This window comes from Gopherus flavomarginatus, chromosome 2, assembly GCF_025201925.1.
Source record: "Gopherus flavomarginatus isolate rGopFla2 chromosome 2, rGopFla2.mat.asm, whole genome shotgun sequence".
Classification (NCBI taxonomy): Eukaryota; Metazoa; Chordata; order Testudines; family Testudinidae; genus Gopherus; species Gopherus flavomarginatus.
Window position 1 is genome coordinate 283787145 of NC_066618.1, and position 23046 is coordinate 283810190.

General features: G+C 40.9%; 1 protein-coding gene across 4 annotated transcripts in view; it reads right to left on the reverse strand.

The window, feature by feature from the left end:
- Positions 1–14941, reverse strand: part of ASAP1 (ArfGAP with SH3 domain, ankyrin repeat and PH domain 1) — a 329644-nt gene extending 314703 nt beyond the window's left edge. For all 4 annotated transcript variants that reach the window (XM_050940653.1, XM_050940651.1, XM_050940654.1 and 1 more), the window contains exon 1: positions 14729–14941. The gene's annotated coding sequence lies outside the window, so the exon portion shown is untranslated. The remainder of the gene's footprint in view (positions 1–14728) is intronic.
- Between the last annotated feature and the right edge of the window lie 8105 nt (positions 14942–23046).

Below are 23046 nucleotides of genomic sequence, written 5' to 3' on the forward strand. Positions count from 1 at the left end.
GGCTCAGGGAGAAAGCGCACTTGTTATGGACAGTCCTCCAAGGGGATCTATCCTTGTGCCCTCTAGAAGAAGAGTCCTTGGACTTAGATGCTGAAGGCTCTGCTCCAAGGCACTGGAGGGACACTGCTGGTCAGTTAAGGCTGATGTATAGGGGGTTCTCTCTGGCCAAATTGGAGAGGGGTCTTCTCCAACAAGTATTTTCATAGGTGAAGCTCCTATGGGCTTCTTGGGTTCTGGGTGGGAAGGAGCAACAGATACCGCACTTTGCCTCACCCAGACAGTACAGGCACCACTGATGTTAGTCACTGATGGAGAAGGAGTGAGGGCACGAGATGCATTCTTGAATCCTGGGATTCTGGGCATAGTCCTGGACCCAGGATGGGGTTCCCCAACCAGGCGAAAGAAATTACTCCATGCTAACTAGCAAGATAAGCTATATAACTATTCACAGATATTTTCTGTTTGCAGGTTATGCAATGGAGTGAAGGAGGACACTAATCTGACTCAGGCCAGGGTGTGGTAAGAAGGAACTGGAAAGGCATCGACCTGCACTGCCTCTTATATACCCTCAGTCAGGAGCATAAGGAGAGCTACTGCCTGCACATGTACTGATCAACAGAAGAATTTGAAGAATTTTCGAACTCAGGCACATGACGCCCATGAGTACGCATAGGGACCAACAGTCCCAGAACTGGGGATGACCAAGCCCCCAGTGACTGGAGGATTTGTATTGTACTCCAGGAAATGTTTAGCACCACAGCAATTTTCAAGCTTTAATTTTAGTAACATGTTTCTCAGCTCCCCTTCAACTAGACAATTATTATTAAGTCCATTTTGCAGATGGAGAAACTAAGGCAATAAAGAAGCAGTAAGTGTCAGAACCTGTTTTGGACTGTAGAAGTACCTTGGACTCAATGTCGTGCCTCATCCAACAGGCCGCACTCTCTCTCACGTTGTTGAGATATCTTCTTTTAGACCAGTTTAGTAGAAGAGTTTTCAGCATTTGTAATGGTAGCTTGAGTGACACTACCCTTCTCCCTCTGCTAGATTTGGAAACTGAACTGAACAAAATGAACCCCCACACCCCAAAAGTCAAGGGACCTGTGACCATGAACTTTCACTCTACCCCAAAAATCTAGCTATGCGCAACTGTAGGAGAGAATAATCCCTAGAAGAACGCTTTGTTAAAACTTGCCAGTGATTTTTACAGACCCAGTCATTGGTTTACAGTTTCAAAGCTATCTTTGCAATAAAAAGGCTAAATTTCATTTTTTAAAAGTTCAATGCTTAGATTCTCCTTTACATGCTAAGTGTCCCATTGGTCCATTTAGTCCAGTAACCTGTTTCTAATGGTGGCTAATCAATGCTTTAGAGGAAGGTTTAAATACCTCTCAAATGGATAATTCTGGAATAATCTATCCATATGGGAAGTTTTTTCCTAACCCTGTCAGTTAAGAATTGGTTTATGCTCTGAAGCATGAGGGTTCATATCACTTAAGAAAATGGTTTTAACTCATCAGGGTAACTGAGGATGTTGTCATTATTCATATGGATGGCAAATCCTTTTATAAACTCTTCTGAGCTCTTGTTGAATGATATGTTGTGGTGGTATCATCTTCCCGAAGGCCAGCTCTTCAAACGAGGAGAATTATTATCCGTGTAAGACCATCAAACTAAACCTTCCTATGTGCTCAAAAAACAAAACCCCAGAGCTTTTTAAACACAACTCAGATTTTCACAGGACATAGCTGATCCACTTTAACTCAGTAACAGCACTGCCAGTCATTCATCTCCAGCCAAATTTTGATTTATATTTAATTATAAATATTGACTTACTGCACATCTTTGCTCATGCTTCTCTCAAGAACAGGTTATCCTGTCTTTCTCCCAGTCTCCTGCACTGGAAACACTATACAAGAAGGGCACAGACGTGCACAGAAGTCAGAATGTTATTTCTCCTGGAACTCTTCTCCTCTCCCACCATCGCCTCTCATTAAAAGAGTGGCTAGGTAGGGCATTGTGATACTGCAAACATATGCAACTTCCAAGGAGAGAGAATCTATTAGCAGCATAAACAACAGTTTTTTAAAATCTATTGCTCACTGCACAGGCCACACAATAACTGACATATATAGAATCATAGAATCGTAGGACTGGAAGGGACTTAGATAAGTCTTCTAGTCCAGTCACCTGCATTCATGGCAGGACTAAGTATTATCTAGACCATCCCTAACAGGTGTTTGTCTAACCTGCTCTTAAAAATCCCCAATGATGGAGATTCCACAACCTCGCTAGGCAATTTATTCCAGTTCTTAACTACCCTGACAGTTACAAAATTTTTCCTAATATTGAACCAAAACGGCCCTTGCTGCAATTTAAGCCCATTGCTTTTTCTGCTATCCTCACAGGTTAAAGAGAACAATTTTTTCTCTCTTCTCCTTGTAATAATCTTTTATAAACTTGAAAACTGTTAGAAGAACATAAGACCGGCCATACTGAGTGAAACCAAAGGTCCATTTAGCCCAGTATCCTGTCTTCCGACAGTGGCCAATACCAGGTGCCCCAGAGGGAATGAACAATCATTAAGTGATCCATTCATGTCCCTTCTCAGTCTTTTCTTCTCCAGACTAAACAAACCCAATTTTTTCAATCTTCCCTCATAGGTCATGTTTTCTAGACCTTTAATCATTTTTGTTGCTCTTCTCTGGACTTTCTTCAATTTGTCCACATCATTCCTGAAACATAGTGCCCAGAACTGGACACAATACTTCAGCTGAGCATGAAATAGACCAGAAGAATTACTTCTCGTGTCTTGCTTACAACACTTCTGCTAATATACTGCAGAATTATGTTTGCTTTTCTTGCAACAGTGTTACATTGACTCATATTTAGCTTATGATCCACCATCACACCCAGACCTCTTTCCGCAGTACTCCTTCCTAGGCAGTCATTTCCCATTTTGTATGTGTGCAACTGATTGTTCCTTCCTAAGTGGAGTACTCTGCATTTGTCCTTATTGAATTTCATCCTATTTACTTCAGACAATTTCTCCAGATCATTTTAATTTTAATCCTATCCTTCAAAGCACTTGCAACCACTCCCATCTTGGTATCATCTGGGAACTTTATAAGTCTACTCTCTATTGCATTATCTAAATCGGGGTGGCCAACCTGTGGTTTGGGAGCCACATGCGGCTCTTCAGAAGTTAATATACGGCTCCTTGTATAGGCACCAACTCTGGGGCTGGGCAGTGCTCACTGCTCAACCCCTGTCTCTGCCACAGGCCCTGCCCCCACTCCACCCCTTTCTGCCCCCTCCCCAGAGCCTTCTGCACACCATGAAACAGCTGATCGGGAGGTGAGGGGAGGGAGAGGAGGTGCTGATTGGCAGGGCTGTTGGTGGCTGGGAGGCACTGGGCGCGGGGTGGGGGAGCTGATGGGGGGCTGCTGATGTATTACCGTGACTCTTGGCAATGTACATTGATAAATTCTGGCTCCTTCTCAGGCTCAAGTTGACCACCCCTGATATAAATCATTGATGAAGATATTGAACAGAACCAGACCTAGAACTGATCCCTGTAGGACCCCACTCAATATGCACTTCTAGTTTGACTGTGAACCACTGATAACTACTCTCTGGAAATGGTTTTTCATACAGTTATGCACCCACCTTATAGTAGCTCCATCTAGGTTATATTTCCCTAGTTTGTTTATGAGAACGTCATGCAAGATAGTACCAGAAGCCTTACTAAAGTCAAGATATACCATATCTACTGCTTCTCCCCTATCCACCAGGCTTGTTATCCTGTCAAAAAAAGCTGTTAGGTTGGTTTGACATTATTCGTTCTTGACAAATCCATGCTGACTGTTACTTATCATCTTATTATCTTCTACATGTCTGCAAATTGATTGCTTAATTATTAGCTCCATTATCTTTCCCGGGTACTGAAGTTAAGCTGACTGGTCTGTAATTCCCTAGGTTGTTCTTATTTCCCTTTTTAGAGGTTAGCACTATATTTGCCCTTCTCCAGTCCTCTGTAATAATTGCCATTTTTAATGACTTTTTAAAGATAATCACTAATGGCTCAGATATCTCCTTAATCAGCTCCTTGAGTATTCTACAATGTATTTCATCAGGCCCTGGCGACTTTAAGATATCTAACTTGTCTGAGTAATTTTTAACTTGTTCTTTCTCTACTTTAGCCTCTGAGCCTACCTCATTTTCACTGGCATTCACCATGTTTGACATCCAATTGCTACTAATCATTTCAGTGAATACCGATACAAAAAAGTCATTCGGCACTTCTGACATTTCCACATTTTCTATTATTGTCCCTTCCCACCACCCCCAATTCAGTAATGGGCCTACCCTAGCCTTGTCTTCCTCTTGCTTCTATTGTATTTGTAGAATGTTTTCTTGATACCCTTTTTGTCTCTAGCTAGTTTAATCTCGTTTCATGCCTTGGCCTTTCTAATTTTGTCCCTACATACCTGTGTTATTTGTTTATATTCATCCTTTGTAATTTGACCTAGTTTCCACTTTTTGTAGAATTCTTTTTTGAGTTTCAGATCATTAAAGATCTCCTGGTTAAGCCAGGGTGGTCTCTTGCCATACTTCCTATCTTTCTTACTCAGTGGAAATATGCTATTGCACAACCACCTGGGAGTGCTGTAAGCTGTTAAAATTACACATGTGCATCCTCATGCATTCCAACATCAGTGTATTTCCTTTCTGGAAACAAATTTTCCTGTTCATTCTGACATGGATGGGAAAGGACAAAACAGATTTTCTGTTCTCACAACTAACATACTTCAGTAACGAAGGTGTCACATTTTTAAGGAAGGCCTGGTTTGCCAGAGTTCAGAGAGATGGTGTCTGGCCACTTCAGTCCTTCTTCCTCCCCTCAGTTATATCTGCAGGGGTTAGTGCAAAGCTTACTCCAGTTTATATACAGAAGAGCTGAATAATCCGATTATGTTTTTTTGTTATTTATCTCCAGCATTCTTCTTCTACAGGACCTAGTGAATGAATATGCAGTAGAGGCAACTATGTAGCTAAAGCACCAAGTTGTCATTTCTAAGGATCTGGATTCCTTTTCTGCATAAATTCACAAACTTATCTGAGTTTGGAGGTTTCTTCCAAGTCGCTATCTGCTTGTATATACACCACGGTTTGGCTTAGTTGGCAATTCTCACTCAGGAGAGGCCCAGAATTTCAAAAGCAGAAGTGTTGTATGTTAGGACTGAGATACATTAACATTAACGTGGAGAAACAGACAAAAGCTTTCAGTCTTGGGTAGCTTAAGCTAGGTCCTTCTACCCATATATAAGCACCTAGGTAAACAGCTTGACTTTCAAAGATGCTAAGTACCTGGAGCTCCCCTGGAAGTTATTTAGGTACTTAGCCTTAGGCACCAAAGAATTAAAAATGGTTGGTGTAACTTTTGGCCATGATGCCTGGCTCTAGCAAGAATGGTACCCTTGATACTGATACTCAAAGTGAAGCATTACTACTGCAGATTGGCCAGCTAGACATTCATGATCAACAGAATACTCATTTTGACAAATTCTATGATTTAAAAGTTCCTTTTGGATGTTTTTCTCCCAACCCATAAAATACTACATGACATACAAATAACATCCTCCTTCCCCCAAGGAAAAGACAAGTGTCCCCACAGACTCCAACTATAAACTCAACATACAAGTAGCACAACAACCTATTGACTAAAACTCCCTGTTTCCTTGCTATCAGGATGATCCTAGGTCTAATCCAAGGGTAACTGACTGCTTAGTGTGTGTGATAGTATCATGCTTTGTGCTTGATCTACAAAAGGATGAGAATCTGTTGCAGCTCTTAGCTTATGAGCCTGGCTTTCTTGCTCAAGTGGCAAAGATTCATAGTTTCTGCTCAGAAAGGCCCTAGTTCAATTCCTGGTGTCAGCCAAGATGGTAGCTGTCACAGAAATGAGAGCTCAACTGGGATATGAGCTGTTGAGAGCCTTGACTTACATCCTCTGGACAGAAAAAGGGCATGTAACCCACTGCTGGGTATGTATTTTCCCTGTTCTGCATTCCCTCTGATCCACAGAGGATATGGGTTTGCTACAGAGCCTGATTCTTTAAGTCAAACTGTTGAGATTCATGCTTTCCACTGTAGAGGTCCCTGCACCAAGATGGTGGGCATCACACAAATTCATTGAGATATCAGTTTTCAACAGCCTATGCACTCTTAGGGTCTAATTATCAGATATACTTTAGGCTACTCTGGTGTTAAGGGTCCCTAAAGTGGGGAGAATTGCCTCTCAAGAATACCCTCTGTGCAGGGAGCCGGTGTAAAACTGGCATAAATGCACTACACCAACCACGATATCTTCTGCTCCCAAGCATGACATCAGGGACAGATCAGAGGGCTGTCAGGGGCTCAGCCAGAGTGCACAGCCCTATGGCTATTTTATACCTCCCATGGGACATAGGGGACCCTGGGAAGAAAAACGTAAGTTAGATGTCTTAGGGTACTCTAACTCACTTTTAATGCCAGGTAGGGTCCTGCAAGGTTCCAGTATATTGAGGGCACAAAGATGATTTACAATCACCTTTGCATCCCTGCTCCTGCTCCAAGTGCAGGAATGAGGAACAGATGATCAGGCCCTTCAAGTCCAGTATTCTCCATAGTAAGGAAATTGGTTTCAGCTGAGCTCAGATATATTTGTCTTTCTAGGGAGTGAGTGCAGATAACAGCTGTAGATCTTTTCTTGTGCCAGAACCAGATTTAAACTCTGTCCTTACCAAAAGCAGGATGGATTGCTTCTGTTCATCCCTTCTCATTTAGACACAACTTCTTAAACATACAAAACAACGATCATGTTCATCTCATATGTATTTTTGAGGATAAGAGTTCTGACGAAGATCTCATTTACCTTTGTGTAATTCTGGAATAACTCTAGTGAAGTCAAAGCAATTACTCTACTGTAAAAGAGATCAGAATTTAGGCATGAGTGTCTGTACCTATTTAAAATCTGTACATTCAGTATAAACACAGTATATTGTAGGAATAGTAAAATGTCTTGACAAATGACTCAGTCATAAAGTGTAGATGCCTTTTAATATGGATGTATAAATACTGAGTTGTGCTAAGATCTGAGTCTGATAAGCTTCACTGCGTACTTGGCTATGATTGTTACTGGTATGAACAGAGATAAAAAAGCACCTGCTGACACATTTAATTATTAAAGGAAGTGCAACAAAGACATGCACCTGATAAGATGGATGGGCCAGATCATTTACACCAGCTGAGGAGCTGATGGTGTTTTATGAGAGATTTACATAGTGATGAAATATATTAAGTGCTTTGGGTTGTTAGGGATCTAACAAGGGTTTGAGTGCAGGGAGAAGCAGCAATTAGTCACATCACACATGCTCCATTTACGACAACATGCATTCAGTGTTATGGTGTAGTACAAAATGCTAAGGACTGCTGGATCAGCAGGTTAAAACGTTCAGCCCTTTTCTGAGTTAGTGAAGTGGATGCATTCACAACTGGCACCACTGTGCTAGCATGTCCAAAAGAACTACCCTCCTGCATGTTCCACTGGCATCTAGGAGCACATGGAGGATGCACCACCTATTTCACACACATACCTCCCTCTCTGCTGGCTGCTCCAGCAGTGCACAAGGAGAAAGATAGGAGGCAGGACCAAGTTGCTGCCACTCTGATGTTTGTGTGCCCAGCCTCATCTGGAGTCTGAAGAACCAGAACTGGGCTGGAGCTGATTGATTGGAGCTCTGCTTTCCTCCAAATTCCCCACTATCACTGAGTGGAAACATGCTTCCTCAGACTATCTAGAGAAGACCAGCACTCTCACACTAGTTACAGAAGACCTGATCCCCCACACCAGCTAACAGCAACTTCCAGCTGTTAGAGAAGATCCATCCACCTCGATAACCAAAGGGGACCCATTCCCCACTGTTAAAGAACATTACTCTGCAAATCCACAGCCAGAGGTTGCAGGACAACCTGTCTGCCTTCATGGGTTGCTGGGGAGGGAGAGCATGGTGGATTGAGGGATACTGGGCTAGGAGTGGGTGTGGAAGAACTGACAGACTGAGGGGAAGACCATTAACTTTATGGATTGTGATGGGAGAAGAGTAGGGAGCTGATTGTTTGGTTGAAAACCAGATGGGGGAAAACACATTATTGAAATACCACCTCTTCAAGCTGGTAAGTTGTATTACTTCCATTTTATAGCTGGAATTGTAGAGGCTTACTCGAGTCCACAGTGGCAGAACAAGGTTACACTGGGAATCCCAAATCTCTTTCCTGTGGTTCAAGCACTAGGCCATAGTATAATTTTCTTCTTCTCAGACTGGAGAATGGATATTAAGAAACACATGTGGTCTAGGACCAACTGATCTGGAAGACCACCTCTCTTCCCATGACTCACAGCCACCACTGTGTTCATCAGTGGCGCAGAGCTGGAGATTATATAACAGAGAGGGAGCAGCTGGCAGGGCCTCACTTCCCCTTGGTCCAAAACAGTGCTAGCTGGTCAACCTTCATGGTACGCTTCCTGAGATGAGAGATGTTGGGAGGACTTTGGTGGGAGACCATACAGGTTGGAAACACATTTTTAGCTGCTGTGTTATGATTTAGGTTCTTTGTTGGGCAAAGGGAGGTAACTGGAGTAGCCAGTCTGTATAGCTGACTTCTTAAAAAAATGTGCCTGTCAAATAGCACCTAGACTCAGATCAAAGGATAGGAAGTCCTGCCTATAGCATGTGTGTCTGCATTAGAAATAAATGAAAATGGAATACAAACAAAACTCCTATTGCAGGGGACTAGCAGCAGTCATTGGTTGTAAGATTTCTCATGAGTCTCTCAACATATAAACGTTTTGTAATCTTAAGTTTTAGTGGTTTAAGACAGTGGTTCTCAAAGCCAGTCCGCCATTTCTTCAGGAAAAGCCCCTGGCAGGCCAAGCCAGTTTGTTTACCTGCCGCGTTCGCAGATTTGGCCGATCATGGCTCCCACTGGCTGCGGTTCACCACTCCAGGCCAATGGGGGCTGTCAGAACGGCGGCAAGCACGTCCCTTGGCCTGGGCCACTTCCTGCAGCCCCCATTGGCCTGGAGCGGCGAACCACGGCCAGTGGGAGCCACGGTCGGCTGAACCTGCAGATGCGGCAGGTAAACAAACCGGCCCAGCCCACCAGGGGCTTTCCCTGAACAAGCAGTGGACCGGCTTTGAGAACCACTGTTCTAAATGCCTCAGCCTGTGTGGCGCCCACTAGAGATACTATTCCAACATCTCACCTTTACTAAGCTTTGTAACAAATATTCCTCAATTTCAGTTTGTTATTCTGCCTCCTATTCCCTTTATGAAGCTGCTGTCCCTCTTATGACAAAGACCTCTCTTTCTTCTCTCCCTATTTTATTTCCTGTTGCGTGTTTCACTGTGACATGCCAAGCAGAAACACAATATAGCTTTGACATAGGAGAGCAGCTGAGCCCTGACCTAGTAGGCAGAAGTTCCAAAGGATAAAATGAGTGCATTTTATCAGGAGCTTTGTCATGGGATGAGTACAGCTTCCTGGCGCAGTATTACAGTGCAGCTAGCAGAACCAACAAACACTCCTTTCCTGTTAATATAATTAAAGGCTGCAGATGTTTAGAGACAGGCTTTTTTTGAGTTAGCCACATGCTTCAAATTGTTAAGTGGTTAACCACTAAGCACCGCCCCCTACCCCTTCACAAATACCTGTAGACCAGTTTGGTGAGTGGGGGAGGAGGTTTCCTTAGTTTGCTTTCAGAGAGATGTATTAGAAAGCAGAGCAAATCAGTAGATTCCTCTTGACTTTTCGAAATAACTCGCAGCCACTGAGAAGCAGTAAACACTGATCGTTGTCATTGACAGTTTGTTCAAATTTAATGCTGGTGAAAGTTGCTTTGTTCAACAGCTCTAAATATTAACATGCTGGGCCAGATCCTCAGCTGGTGTAAATTGGCAAATCTCCATCCACTATCCCAGTTAACAGCAACCAAGGATCAGCAGCACCCTTTCCTTATCCACAGTACACATACTGTGAGCATGCATCTGCTTCTTGACATTGACCTGACCTGCTTCTACTCTGACTTAAACAGGCCACTTCTCAGGGTGAATGACAGTTCATTCTTTGTCTCCCTTCAATATTTGGTCCCCCTGATTAGCATGCCAACACAAGAGACAGTTATGGTGTTGTGGGATTTTGTGTGTGTGACGTGGACATCTACCTGCCAAGAACTATGCTGAAAACACCCATAGATTCCAAGAGACCAGTGCCACCTGAGAGTTTTACGATAGCTGGTAAACAGACATTAAATGGTGACAAACTTTGGCCATGATCCAAAGTCCACTGAAATCTATAGCAGTCTTTTTACTGACTGCCATGGGCATTGGATCAGGTCCAGTTCTGTGCCCAGTTCTGTGAGGCCAGGAAGTATCCTCGAGTGCTGTAAGAGTTGGGGTGGCACTTCATAAGATCAGACCCAATCAAACTAGGAGAGTTTTGTGCTGGTGACCTATGAAACAGCTGAAAGGTTCTAGCTCTTATTACCAATCATGTGCTGTCTCGGTCATCCAGTCTCCCTCCAATACAGTGGCAGAGTCTCTGAACCTGCATAGGATACAGCATTCTTCTAGGAACTCATCCCATTTCTGGGTGCTAGAACTCTGCATAAAGAGGCAGAGTAATTTCTGCTGACTCACAGTGGTAGATTTTTTTTTAAACTCCAGACAAGATATAAGAAAATATAGTGGAAGAGTCACTCCCTCTAGGGTGAGGGAATAGGCACTGAGACACACGTGCCCTGCTGGGGCTACAAACCCTAGAAATAAGCCATGCTCAAGTAGGGGGGAGCTTGGTTTGTGGGCAGACTGAATTTATTCCAATCTGAGTGCTGATTCCATTCCTTTTATTCTGACCCATTGTTTTAAGACTACATATTGTGTCCTTCCCTTCCGTGCATCTGAGATACCTCAGCTTCCTAAAGCCAAAAAGGGGACTTTGAATCAGAGGGCGAGAGAACTAGCACAAGCACACTGGCGTATTTGGAACTCTTGCCTGAGCTCCACTGAGCCTACTTTAAATCTGGGCCAATTCTCATTGTGTGACAGAAATATTCCATAAAGTAAAAAATCCTTTTTCTTCTTGTTATAGGTTGCAAAGCCATGGTACAGACATTTGTGCAATGAACCCAATCGTAAAGGGAGACAGTTTTGCAAAATCAGCTGCCTCATTTGTGCAGGCAGATCCCACAGTAGCACATACAAATGCATGTGGTCAGTTACCCCACTTGTGTGCCTGAAATGCCCACAAGTGTGGGAATTTCACCTGCAGTTTGGGTGGCCATTTAAAAAGGGTTTTGAGAAATCATAGAAAAACGGCTGAAGATTAAAAATGCTCTGTGGGCCAGAAGAGATACAAAAATCCCATCCTATTCTTTTCCCCTAAAACAAAGGGGACAGGAAGGGTTAGAAGCTTTTAATGTGAGAAATGACTTAGTCAAAATAGTTTTGTTACTCTGGCCCATTGATCGTCAGAGCAGAGAAACATCATTGTATGTATTAAGTTGACTCTCCAGTACTCTATACCTGTCAAAACTGTTTATTCACTCTTGCCAACAACAACAAGAAGAAAAGCAGGCGGCTTGGCAGGCACAACGGTGAACGAGAGGCACAGAATGAGTGCATGAGTTGAGGAGCGCCTCATATATGCAGAAAGGAGATTGTACAATAGGGTCTGTAACTGTAGAGCTTATTGGTGGTCATTAGAAATAGACTAAAAAGTCCTGAAGGAAATATCTCCAAGGGTAACAGGGTGGCTTGTTCTTGATGCCCATTCAGCCAGTGGTGTATTATCGCCTAGGCCGACAAGGTCTAGGCTAGGGCAGCAAATTTGCAGGGGCAGAAAACTTATATTAGCAGCATTTTTGTAATTGCAGCATCAGTGACGCTGCGATTCTACCAATCATACCGCGTATTGAAACCATCAATGACGGCACGACGCCATTCAGTAAACATACTCACGAGAATCCTAAACTGCACCAGACCCCCACCCCCCCGTGAACGCGGGGTTTTGGATCCATGTGCAGTCCTGCGCTATAAGCAAAATTGCGCTATACAGATGCGCGTTCAAGCTAGGGTCCACTGTATTTGTAATTTTATTTATAATAAAACTTGTAAATGTTCAATTATTTTAATGTTATTTAGATTCATTTTAGTTCAAACCAATTTGTAAAAAAACTAAAACAAGTTCATAGGGGCCAAGGGTGGCAAAATCCTTAATCCGCCACTGCATTCAACCCATTCTCTGCTGATTGTCACTGAGAAAATTTCAGAGGGCAAGTTACCATGGCGCTTATTGTTACATCAGCAAATGGCCACTGGTAGCTGGACCCAGGTGACCACATTTTAAAAAACAAACAAACAAACAAAAAACTTAATGTAATAATCACTTTTAGTTAAGGGGACATAGCTTGGTGCTGCTAAGCAAATAGAGTGCTGAACAAATTCCCAAAGTCCAAATCAAACTGAACTTTAAAACGTTGTGAGGTTTGAAATAAAAAAAGAAAGTTCACACAAGGAAAAAAAACACATACAAAGAAATAAAAGTTGTGCATCTGCATTTCCTCTTTCTGGGTGTGGGCAGAAGAGGAAATACCAAAATATCACTAGAAAGGCTATACTCACAGCATTTCCAGCTTAACCAAAACCAGAAACACAGGCATTTCTACAGAAAATCCTGTTCTTACGACACTGCCAACCTGATTTTCAAACCCAAGAGATTTGATTGGGTTTGGAAAAGTCCCACATGTTTCTTTTCAGTGCTTGTCTCAACTCATCCTCTGAATTTAAGGAAGATCACCTATCATTAGTGGCATCTGGACGTGGGCATTTAGCCCTTTGGTATTGCTAGGAGTTTTGCAGACAGAATATCATAGCCTGGAGATGAGGATATCCCCCTCTATTCTGCTTTATTTCCAGTCATGCATATAGACAACCAAAGTAATGTACAGTCTTTAATGCATAGCAGAACACCAAAGGTCTAGTTCTGCACACCATTACTCAGGTGAGAAGTCCCTACTCATGCCTCTGTTGGCTCCAAGGAGCTACTCACATGAGTATGGGTGTCTGGGAAGGATTAAGTTCAAAGTGCACAACTTTGAAAGAGAATCTCAACTTTCCATGTGTAAAACAGTGGCTCCTTTCTCTTCAGCATCCCAAGTAAATAATAAAAATAGCATTCTTACAAGACTGATGGAAGGAGAAGTGCTTAATCCCGACAATCTCACTCACAAAAGCCTCCTATTGACAGCAGTGCATTGCACAAGAACTGCAGGATCAGGACTAAGATTTTGCACAGGAAGGGGGAGCATCAAAATAAAAACAAATGCGTTTAGAATCCCCAAGGACTCCACACGGTAAGATTAAAATGCAGAAGTTGGTGAGCGCTTTCTTTCAGTTTGTAAATGGAAAAGTATTTTCCCACTAAAATACCTAGAGAGTTTTAGTTTTAACATGGCTTGACTGCCCCAGACCTTCAATAATATCCATTAAAATTCAGGAAGATTTCAGTATTCCAGTGTGAAAACAATGCTGAGATGTAAATATCTCAAGTAAACTTATTACTCACAATTCCCTCTAGCACAGATGCTCCTTAATATCCAAGTAATTTGAGGCCATCTCATCTCCCATCCCCACTAAAAGATTTTTGAACTAATTCAAATAACTCACAAGTGTTGAGTGTAACTAGAGCACTTATTTAAGGACAGTGTAAACTGTATTTCAATAGTTCAGTGCTTATATGAGTCTGATTTGCCCCTTTGGTTCTGGCAGAACTTGCGCTGGATTTCTAGAATAGATTTGCCTGAACAAGGACGACAAGACTGGGCCTCAAGTGTTTCCTTTCAAATGCTGACTCACTGACTGTGAGACCATCAGACGCCCTGAATTTGTGATCAGGGTTTAATTAGAAATACACAAGACTACTATCACTGCTGTGCAGCCTAGTTAAATCATACGCACGGCTTACATTTTATTTTAGTTGCACAATTCATTTGCTACAGGACATCTTTCAGCAATTTTGCTACAGACATAAAGAAGCCCCTTTTTGTCCTCTCCCAATGCAGCTGCACTAAATACATTTTTGCTTCTATTACAAATGCATTTGAAAAGGCAATAGGAAAAAAAAGTGTCACACTGATTCTTTTAAAAATTGAAAACCAAGTTTAGATTCAACATGCAAAAGACCTATGAGGAATACAATTAAAAATACAGCCATAAAATTCCTATTTTAACAAAAACCTCCGATTCACTCAGTCTTTTCTAAGATCAAGACATTGTGGTTTACTAAGTAACTTATTGGCGCAATCCTGAAAGCCCTTGCTTACATGTGCAATTCTTAAAGTTAATCAGGCTACTCGTGAGTAAGGGTTACTTGCAAGGGCAAGGATTTGCAGAATCAGGCCCCATATATTTTGTTCAAGGAAATAGCATGCATTTTCAGGGAATTAAAAAATGAACTTCACCAGTATACCCCATACCCACTCCCAAAAAGTCCTATCTCCTCAGTCTCAGGGATCTGTTTGTTGTAAAGTGATTAGCAGTCAGATTCAATGGACACACACTCCCACCTTGTCTTTGTCTAAGTACTGTACAATACTAACCACACCTAAATTTAGCATGCTGCAACTCACCAGAACTTGTGCAGTTTGAATTCCCATTCCAAATTTGTTCCTCAAACCTATGGCCATTATTCCATGTTAGGCTAAAACATCCTATCCCGTGGGCCGCTGAAATAAACCATGTTTCTTCAGTTGTTATTTCCAGTTTAAAAAAAAATAAAATCCAAGGTTCTGGAGACTAAAAGTTTTTATTTCCATCCATAAATGTCCTGAGCGGTGAGGACACACAGGCACTACAACTGGGAAGAGAGCAGGAAGGAAAGCCTACCATGTGAGCACAAAGAAACCCCCCCCAAAAGTCTGTTCAGTGGACAGCACTTGGGTCGATAGCAAGGATTTCAGGAAATCCAAACACTTAACAGGAAATCTGATCACTGGATAAACATTCCATAATCTCCACAGATACAGTTAACACGCTGCGTCTCCAGTTAACCCTTACCCTGACGACTGCTAAAATTGAAATCTGACATTCCTTGTAACATAATATGTCTAGTTGGGTTCAAAAGTCTAAAGGGTTCCTCATTATGTGTTTGTCTGAGCAAGCAGAGCTCTGTTCAGACTCCTTTTTAGCCTATTGTTGAGGATATTTTTTCCCCTCTTGCTTTTGATCTCTACATGGTGACATTTTAATTAAATTGTGCAATTTTTGTTAGATTAGTATTCCTCATTTGAAAAGTAAATTATATTGCAGCCTTAGTCTGAAGCAGCAGGATAAACCTGTCTGAATATCTGTGTGCTGCTAACCATGTTCACCCAGTAGTCCTCTATTTGCTTTATTTCCATCTGTATTTTTAGTTTTTTCTTTCTTTTGCTGTAACATCAGATTTATACAGCCTTCTACGTGTTACTTTACAGGTACCATTTGATATTTTATTATTCTGTTGATTGAAGCAGAATGGAGGAAGGACAGTTTAAAAAAAATGAGAGAACTCTTAAAGGAACAAGGGATAATTTTTTTTTAAATAATACCTTTACTATACTTTGTCAATTACTTGAAAGCCAAACTCTGCTGCTCTTAGCCAGGATAAACCGGGGAAATTTTGCCTAAATAAAGACTTTGCTCTGTCTCTTTTGGTTTACTGTCCTATGTAGCGTGAAAACAGCATGTTGTATAATTTTCTCATGGGGTTTTTGTTGTTTCCTATAGTTTTTTAATTTTATTGGATAAAATCTTAATTAGGACCCCGAGCAGTTGTAGCTTTTAAAGACCCATTAGAACTTTGTGCAAAAGTAGGTGCATAATTGTCCCCTGATCCTGCAAATGCTTATGTGTACACTTAATTTTCAAACATGAGTAGTCCCATTGAAGTCAGTGGGAATATTCACATGCATAAAGTTAAGCACATGTGTGTTTGCAGGATTGAAACCATACTATGTTTTCTGAAAGAGGCTAGGTACAAGTTTAGGTGATTTTCGGGTGTTTATAAATTCTAAAGGCCAGGATCTACTACTAAGAATGCCTTGCCCACATCTCCCCATCTGAACAGGGCATATGCCATATTGGAAAAGTATCTGGACTCTCCTGCTTTCTTGAGGGCTTTGTACAGAATAACTAGCATCTTGAATGTCACCCAGCTAGTGAAAGGCTTTGGACATAGGAGTAATATGCATTCACTCATCAACCTGGCACAGAGGGTGGATACCCACATTCTCCAGTAGCAGCAGTATCCTTTATAGGAAGTCCCAAAAATAATATCTGTATGTTTGCTTCAGGTATTTTTAGGGTGGCCATTGTTGTAGTATATAGGCACCAAATAAGAGAGACACTGTGATACGACTAAGGTGACTTCCTCTCTTCAACTTTTTCACTGGCTCCCGGAGGGAAGACTTTGGAGGAGGTACCAGGAAGTCAGTCTGTGTACACATAAGAACATAGGAATGGCCATACTGGATCAGACCAAAGGTCCATCCAGTCCAGTATCCTGTCTACCGACAGTGACCAATGACAGATGCCCCAGAGGGAGTGAACCTAACAAGTAATGATCAAGTGATCTCTCTCCTGCCATCCATTTCCACCCTCTGACAAACAGAGGCTAGGGACACCATTCCTTACCCATCCTGGCTAGCAGCCATTAATGACTTAACCTCCATGAATTTATCTAGTTCTCTTTTAAACTCTGTTATAGTCCTAGCCTTCACAACCTCCTCAGGCAAGGAGTTCCACTGGTTGACTGTGCGCTGTGTGAAGAAGAACGTCCTTTTATTTGTTTTAAACCTGCTGCCCTCTAATTTCATTTGGTGGTCCCTTCTTCTTATATTATGGGAACAAGTAAATAACTTTTCCTTATTCACTTTCTCCACATCACTCATGATTTTATATACCTCTACTATATCCTCCCTTAGTCTCCTCTTTTCCAAGCTGAAAAGTCCTAGCCTCTTTAATTTCTTCTCAAATGGGACCCATTCCAAACCCCTAATCATTTTAGTTGCCCTTTCTGAACTTTTTCTAATGCCAGTATATCTTTTTTGAGATGAGGAGACCACATCTCTACGCAGTATTCAAGATGTGCGCAAACCATGGATTTATATAAGTGCAATAAGATATACTCCGTCTTATTCTCTATCCCTTTTTAAATGATTCCTAACATCCTGTCTGCTTTTTAGACTGCCGCTGCACATTGCGTAGACGTCTTCAGAGAACTATCCACGATGACTCCAAGATCTCTCTCCTGATCAGTTGTAGCTAAATTAGCCCCCATCAGATTGTATGTATAGTTGGGGTTATTTTTGCCAATGTGCATTACTTTACATTTATCCACATTAAATTTCATTTGCCCTTTTGTTGCCCAATCACTTAGTTTTGTGAGATCTTTTTGAAGTTCTTTACAGTCTGCTTTGGTCTTAACTATCTTGAGCAGTTTAGTATCATCTGCAAACTTTGCCACCTCACTGTTTACCCCTTTCTCCAGGTCATTTATGAATAAGTTGAATAGGATTGGTCCTAGGACTGACCCTTGAGGAACACCACTAGTTACCCCTCTACATTCTAAAAATTTACCATTTATTCCTACCCTTTGTTCCCTGTCTTTTAACCAGTTCTCAATCCATGACAGGATTTTCCCTCTTATCCCATGACAACTTAGATAGATAGAATGCTTGCTGCAGTTATAGTATGTCTGTACACAGATCACTTAATACAGGGAAAGCTTCCTTTTAGAAACATGGTGCCCTCATATGACATTACCCAGAACACAGTATGCGAAATATGGTGGCAGAAATCAGTCTAGTGTAATGGTTCTCAACCTTTTCAGACTACTGTCTTGCATACCCCAAGTTTCTCCTTTCTTAAAAATATTTGCTTACACAATCAGACATAAAAATACAGAAGTCACAGCATACTATTACTGAAAAACTGCTTACTTTCTAATTTTTAACCATATCATTATAAAATAAATTGATTGGAATATAAATATTGTACTTATATTTCAGTGTATAGTGTAGAGAGCAGTATTAACAAATCATTGTATGAAATTTTAGTTGCTATTGACTTTGCTAGTGCTTTTTATGTAGCCTGTTGTATAACTACGCAAATATCTAGATGAGCTGATGTACTCCCAGGGGTACCTGTACCCCTGGTTGAGAACCACCGGTCTAATGAGATCCACAGCAAGGAAGAGTGTGATTAACAGGCAAACAAAACAGTACCTAGAAACTGAGCAAGCAGGCAGCATGGAGAGACTCAGACCACCAAAAATGCTGGATTTCCTGACAAAAAACCTTGCACAAGCATAGAAGCAAGAATTGAGTCTGTATACAGAGCTGATCATGGAAGATACAGATGAGAAAGTGACTGTGAAACTAGCTGTTTACTGTCTCATTGGGAGCATGGGAGGAAGGATGAGAAGTTAATAAGACCTTGTTGAAAAAAACGGTTTTCACCACAAATTCTGGTTTTGAAAAAATGCCATTCTCAACTAAAACATTTTTATTTGAAAACTTTCACCCTTCTCTAGTAAGAAGGGAACTGGGGGAGGGGAGAGGGCCTATAATTTGCTGGTACTAATGTCTGCTATAACTGTCAGAGTTAGACAAATGTTCTTCTGTGAGACACAATTCACTCCTGATGAGCAAAGACAAAATAATAATAAAAAAGGACAAAATAAAAGAAACCATCAGACTTGAGCCAATTTCTTTGTTCGCTAACTGCAAATGGGATCGAAGCTACCTTCATCTTACAGTAAGTAGCAGAGGAGCAAGTAGTCAGGCATAGAACTGTTTGGAAAATTTGAACAAGAGTCAAAAAAATTGTTTTCTTTTAAGTTTTCCATGGAAAATTTTGACTTTTCATCAAGACACTCAAAGTCGTAATATTTTCAGCTGAAAATTGCAAACACTGGGGCAGGAGGATTGCTTTTCTGATTAAAAATTGGAATTTTTTTGTGGAAAGCACAATTTTCTTCAGTTGAAAATGCAATAATCAATCTGGAAAAGAGTTTTGATTGAAATGTTTAGGAATGGGCCTAATCAGATAGAGAGGAAAGGGTAGAATGTTAGTTGAATGATAAAACCGATAAAAATAAATCATAAGGAAAAAGTCTGCACAATGAAAACAGAGCAGAACAAAAGCTTGAAACCATTGCCAGCTGAATTACTGTAGCTGAAAACAGGGTAAGCCTCCTTGAAGGCCACACTGCTACAAGCCATCCACTATCACAGACACAAAAAAGCCAAAAATTTTATTGAATACAGATGCGAAAATCCTTGCCACTAAGTTAGAAAGAAACACATACTCTCCATAACATGCCCAGATCAGCTGGGCTTTATACTCGGTTTGTTCCACCATCCCTAGTTCTTAATATGCTTAAGTGCTAGAGCTTGTAAAAATAATTCAAAATTTTCAACAAAATACTCTAAAAATTACTAAATTAAGTAGATGTTTCTAATTCAGTTAAGTTCAAGATGATTTAGCTCAGTATCTGAAACAGAAAACACAACTCTCCTAATTAATTATCATTGAAGGTTTATTTGACAAAAAAATTACTAAAATGTAGTTAAATCATCAAGTCCCCAAATTCTATCATTTTCAGTGTTGAAACTGCAGGACATATTGGTACAAATAGTTGGAAGGTGGCCTTTTTTTCCAACAAAAATTAACAAAAACCGTTTCCCTTCCTATTTTCATGCAAATTCTTTGAATTTTGGGGGATTTATCAAAAGACTGAAAATCGAAAAATCAAAAACACACCCACACACACACACACAAATCCCAAACTTTTTTTGTTTTGGGATATAATTTTGCATGTTCATCACCAATCAATTATGATGTGGTATTTCCCCCTTGAAAACTACTAACTTACTCATGTAATTAATTTACTCTTTTTAGGCTTCTGAATTTGGCCAGACATATTTAGCTGGAGATCCCAGCTCACTAAGCGACTGCTAGAAGCTGGATTCCACTGGAATACTGTGAAGTGTAGAAACATGTTCCACTTTCATTCTGTGACCATATACTGGATTTAAAAACACACTTAAACACAGGCAAACTATTACAGAAAATGACTAGAAAACAAACAGATTGTATGAACACTAACACAGCTTAACATAAGCCATAAACAGTATTTGTATCACAGAGTTCAGCAATTAGCTGCTCTACAGACTTCTTACTGTGTAACAATAAAATATTTGTTCATAACACCTTTCAATTTCTAAGATGTTTGCTTAGGGATCCCTGCCTGTTCTACTATGTTATTCTCCTTCCTAAATGAGCAATCAAGGAGGTTTACTTTTAAGATTAGCATCCCTGCAGGCAGTATTTTGCATTAGCAAAAGCACCAAGCCCTCCTCATACAACAGCACACCATGTGCTCTTATATTAAACAACAAATGTTACCACTTTCCCCACTGTTCAATCAGTGAAATACAACAGAAGCAGTGTTCTAACAGGTTTACCACCACTTTGGTACATTTATTAATTAAGTAACATCTCTCAGCATTATGGAAATGCAGGAATTAGAAACTGATTAACAAAAGACACTTGATCCTTGGTGACTATTGCAAACTGCACCAAGAAAACAAGAAGATAATTTGTTTCACCACTAGAGGTTTCACTAAATATCAAAATTAAAGCTGATAAAAAATGGTAAGTATTTTACATGAAAATATTCAAAATGTTTCCTTTCTAGCTGTTCTAATTTTTATCATGTGATGCAAAGATTGAAAATATTTCAGCTTTAATTTTTTCTCCCCTCCCTTTTTCAATGGCAAAGGAGAAGAGGAAGGCGGAGAGAGAAGGGAGCAGAGTGGGAAACTGACATCTCCACGTCCACACTCCCTACAATTTTCAGGGGATTTGTTCACTGGAAATTTTCGAAACAAAACGAAACAATTTTCCATGGTAAGAGACCATTTTTCAGAGAAAGTTTCAAACTAAACATTACACTATATTTAGTCATAATATACAGCATAGAACCAAATCTGTCTCAAACCGTCTGCCTTTTTTTCTTTAATAAACAGCTGCCAACTAAAGACTCACAAACAGACTTCCCCACAGCTTGAGTTCCTGCTTTGTTTGCAGGGATCAAAAACCTGTCTGGAACTCCACACAACCTACAGAGACAAGGAGTAGCTGAATTAAATACTGCAAATGAACATGTCATAATACAACATATTGCTTAAAGCTTTCTAGCAACATAATGCAACGTAAGGGAATTTTAGAAGCTGGGTACAATCACTGTTCGTCTGCGTCGTTCATCTTGGATTTACAGCCATGCAGAAAAAGCAGGGAAAATATTTCATAGGATATTCTGTGAATCTCAGGCCATGTGTGTGTTTCCCTTTTGTCACTACACTGCTTTTTGCCATCCCTCACAAGAACTGGTAGAAAAAAAATAGTTCCTTGCCATGCTGCCATTGGTGGATTTTAGAGAATTTAAATTACAGTTGCAGTATTGCAAAACTCCAAGCATTCAAAAATTAGGACTCAGGCCTTAAACAAATATTGAGATTGTTTGTTTTTTTCAAATCTCATATCTTTTAAGCCAAACTTTGGGGTTCTTTCTGAGCCCGGCATGGTGCACATGAGCCTTGTTTTCACTGTTGTGGGGTAAACCTTGAAGGCTAAAGTCTAAAAACCAAAAAATTAAAACTAAGATTCTCATATAATCCTTTGATTCCTAGAGCAGAGGCTTTAAGAAAAATGCCAAATATCATGAGACTCGCCGTGAAGTTGTAAAAGTTGGCAAATATTAAAACTTCATATGATTCTGTTTCAAGGCAAACGTATATCAGAGAATATCCCTTACCCCAGAGTTCAGTGGACAAGAGGAAAGAAATGTCTCTAGAAAAATGAAAATAAAATTCTAAGTGCAATTAGGAAATGGCTTTGGAAATGGGTAAGGGAGATAACATGATCACGGACTTTATACATACAACTAGGAAGTTTATATTAAAACATAAAACAATTAATTCTGTGCGTTTGCAACAATTTTATGTGTTTGCAGCAATTTTAGCAGATAGGGTTTATATATGTGTGGGGATGCATAATACGTAGGTGTTTAGAACCTGAAGCCAGCTGGTCCAAGAGAGCATTAAAAGGTGAGAAAAGAGTGAGGAAAAAGTGCTGACAAACAAACAGCAGTGAAAAATACTAAAGCAGTGTACTGCAAAGTTGCACAAACAACAGTGACAGGAGCCAGAAGGGGGCTCAGGACTGTCAGATAAGAAGAGTTGAAAGGTGAAATGTCACAAAGGGTACAAGCGAGGTGGCAGCACCCAGCCACTTCCTCTCCTGTAACCAAAGTGCTTGGGACTAGAAATCAGCCCATAGAGTTGTGGTGTTCCAGGAGAGAAGTGAAATAGAACAATCATAGGGACTGTCACAGGACAGGCTACTCAGCAAGACAAAAGAACCATAGCTCTTTTTGGGGGTGCATTTTGAGAGAGCCTATGTCACAGGAATGTGCATTGATGGCTCCTCACTGCTTTCCTGTCCTCGTTATACCTGGGTTATAGGAGTCTGTAGAGTGACCAGATGTCCCGATTTTACAGGGACAGTCCTGATTTTGGGGTCTTTTTTCTTATATGGCTCCTATTACCCTCCACCCGTCCCGATGTTTCACACTTGCTGTCTGGTCACCCTAAGGAGTCTGTTACTTAGTCATACTTGGAAATCAAAACAATTCTGCAGCAGCTGTTTGGTGCCCAGGTCCTCATTATGTGTCTCTGTGCATAGATGTGCTTGCGTTCACCAACTGAAGCAATGACACTGGCTTGGCAGAACTGCATCCCAGAGCCCCATGCAGGCAGCCTGTGTTGTGTTACTGTCTGGGGCTTTCAAGCACTGCAGTATATTATGCTGATTGCACATCTGTTTTAGCTACACAGCACAGGCA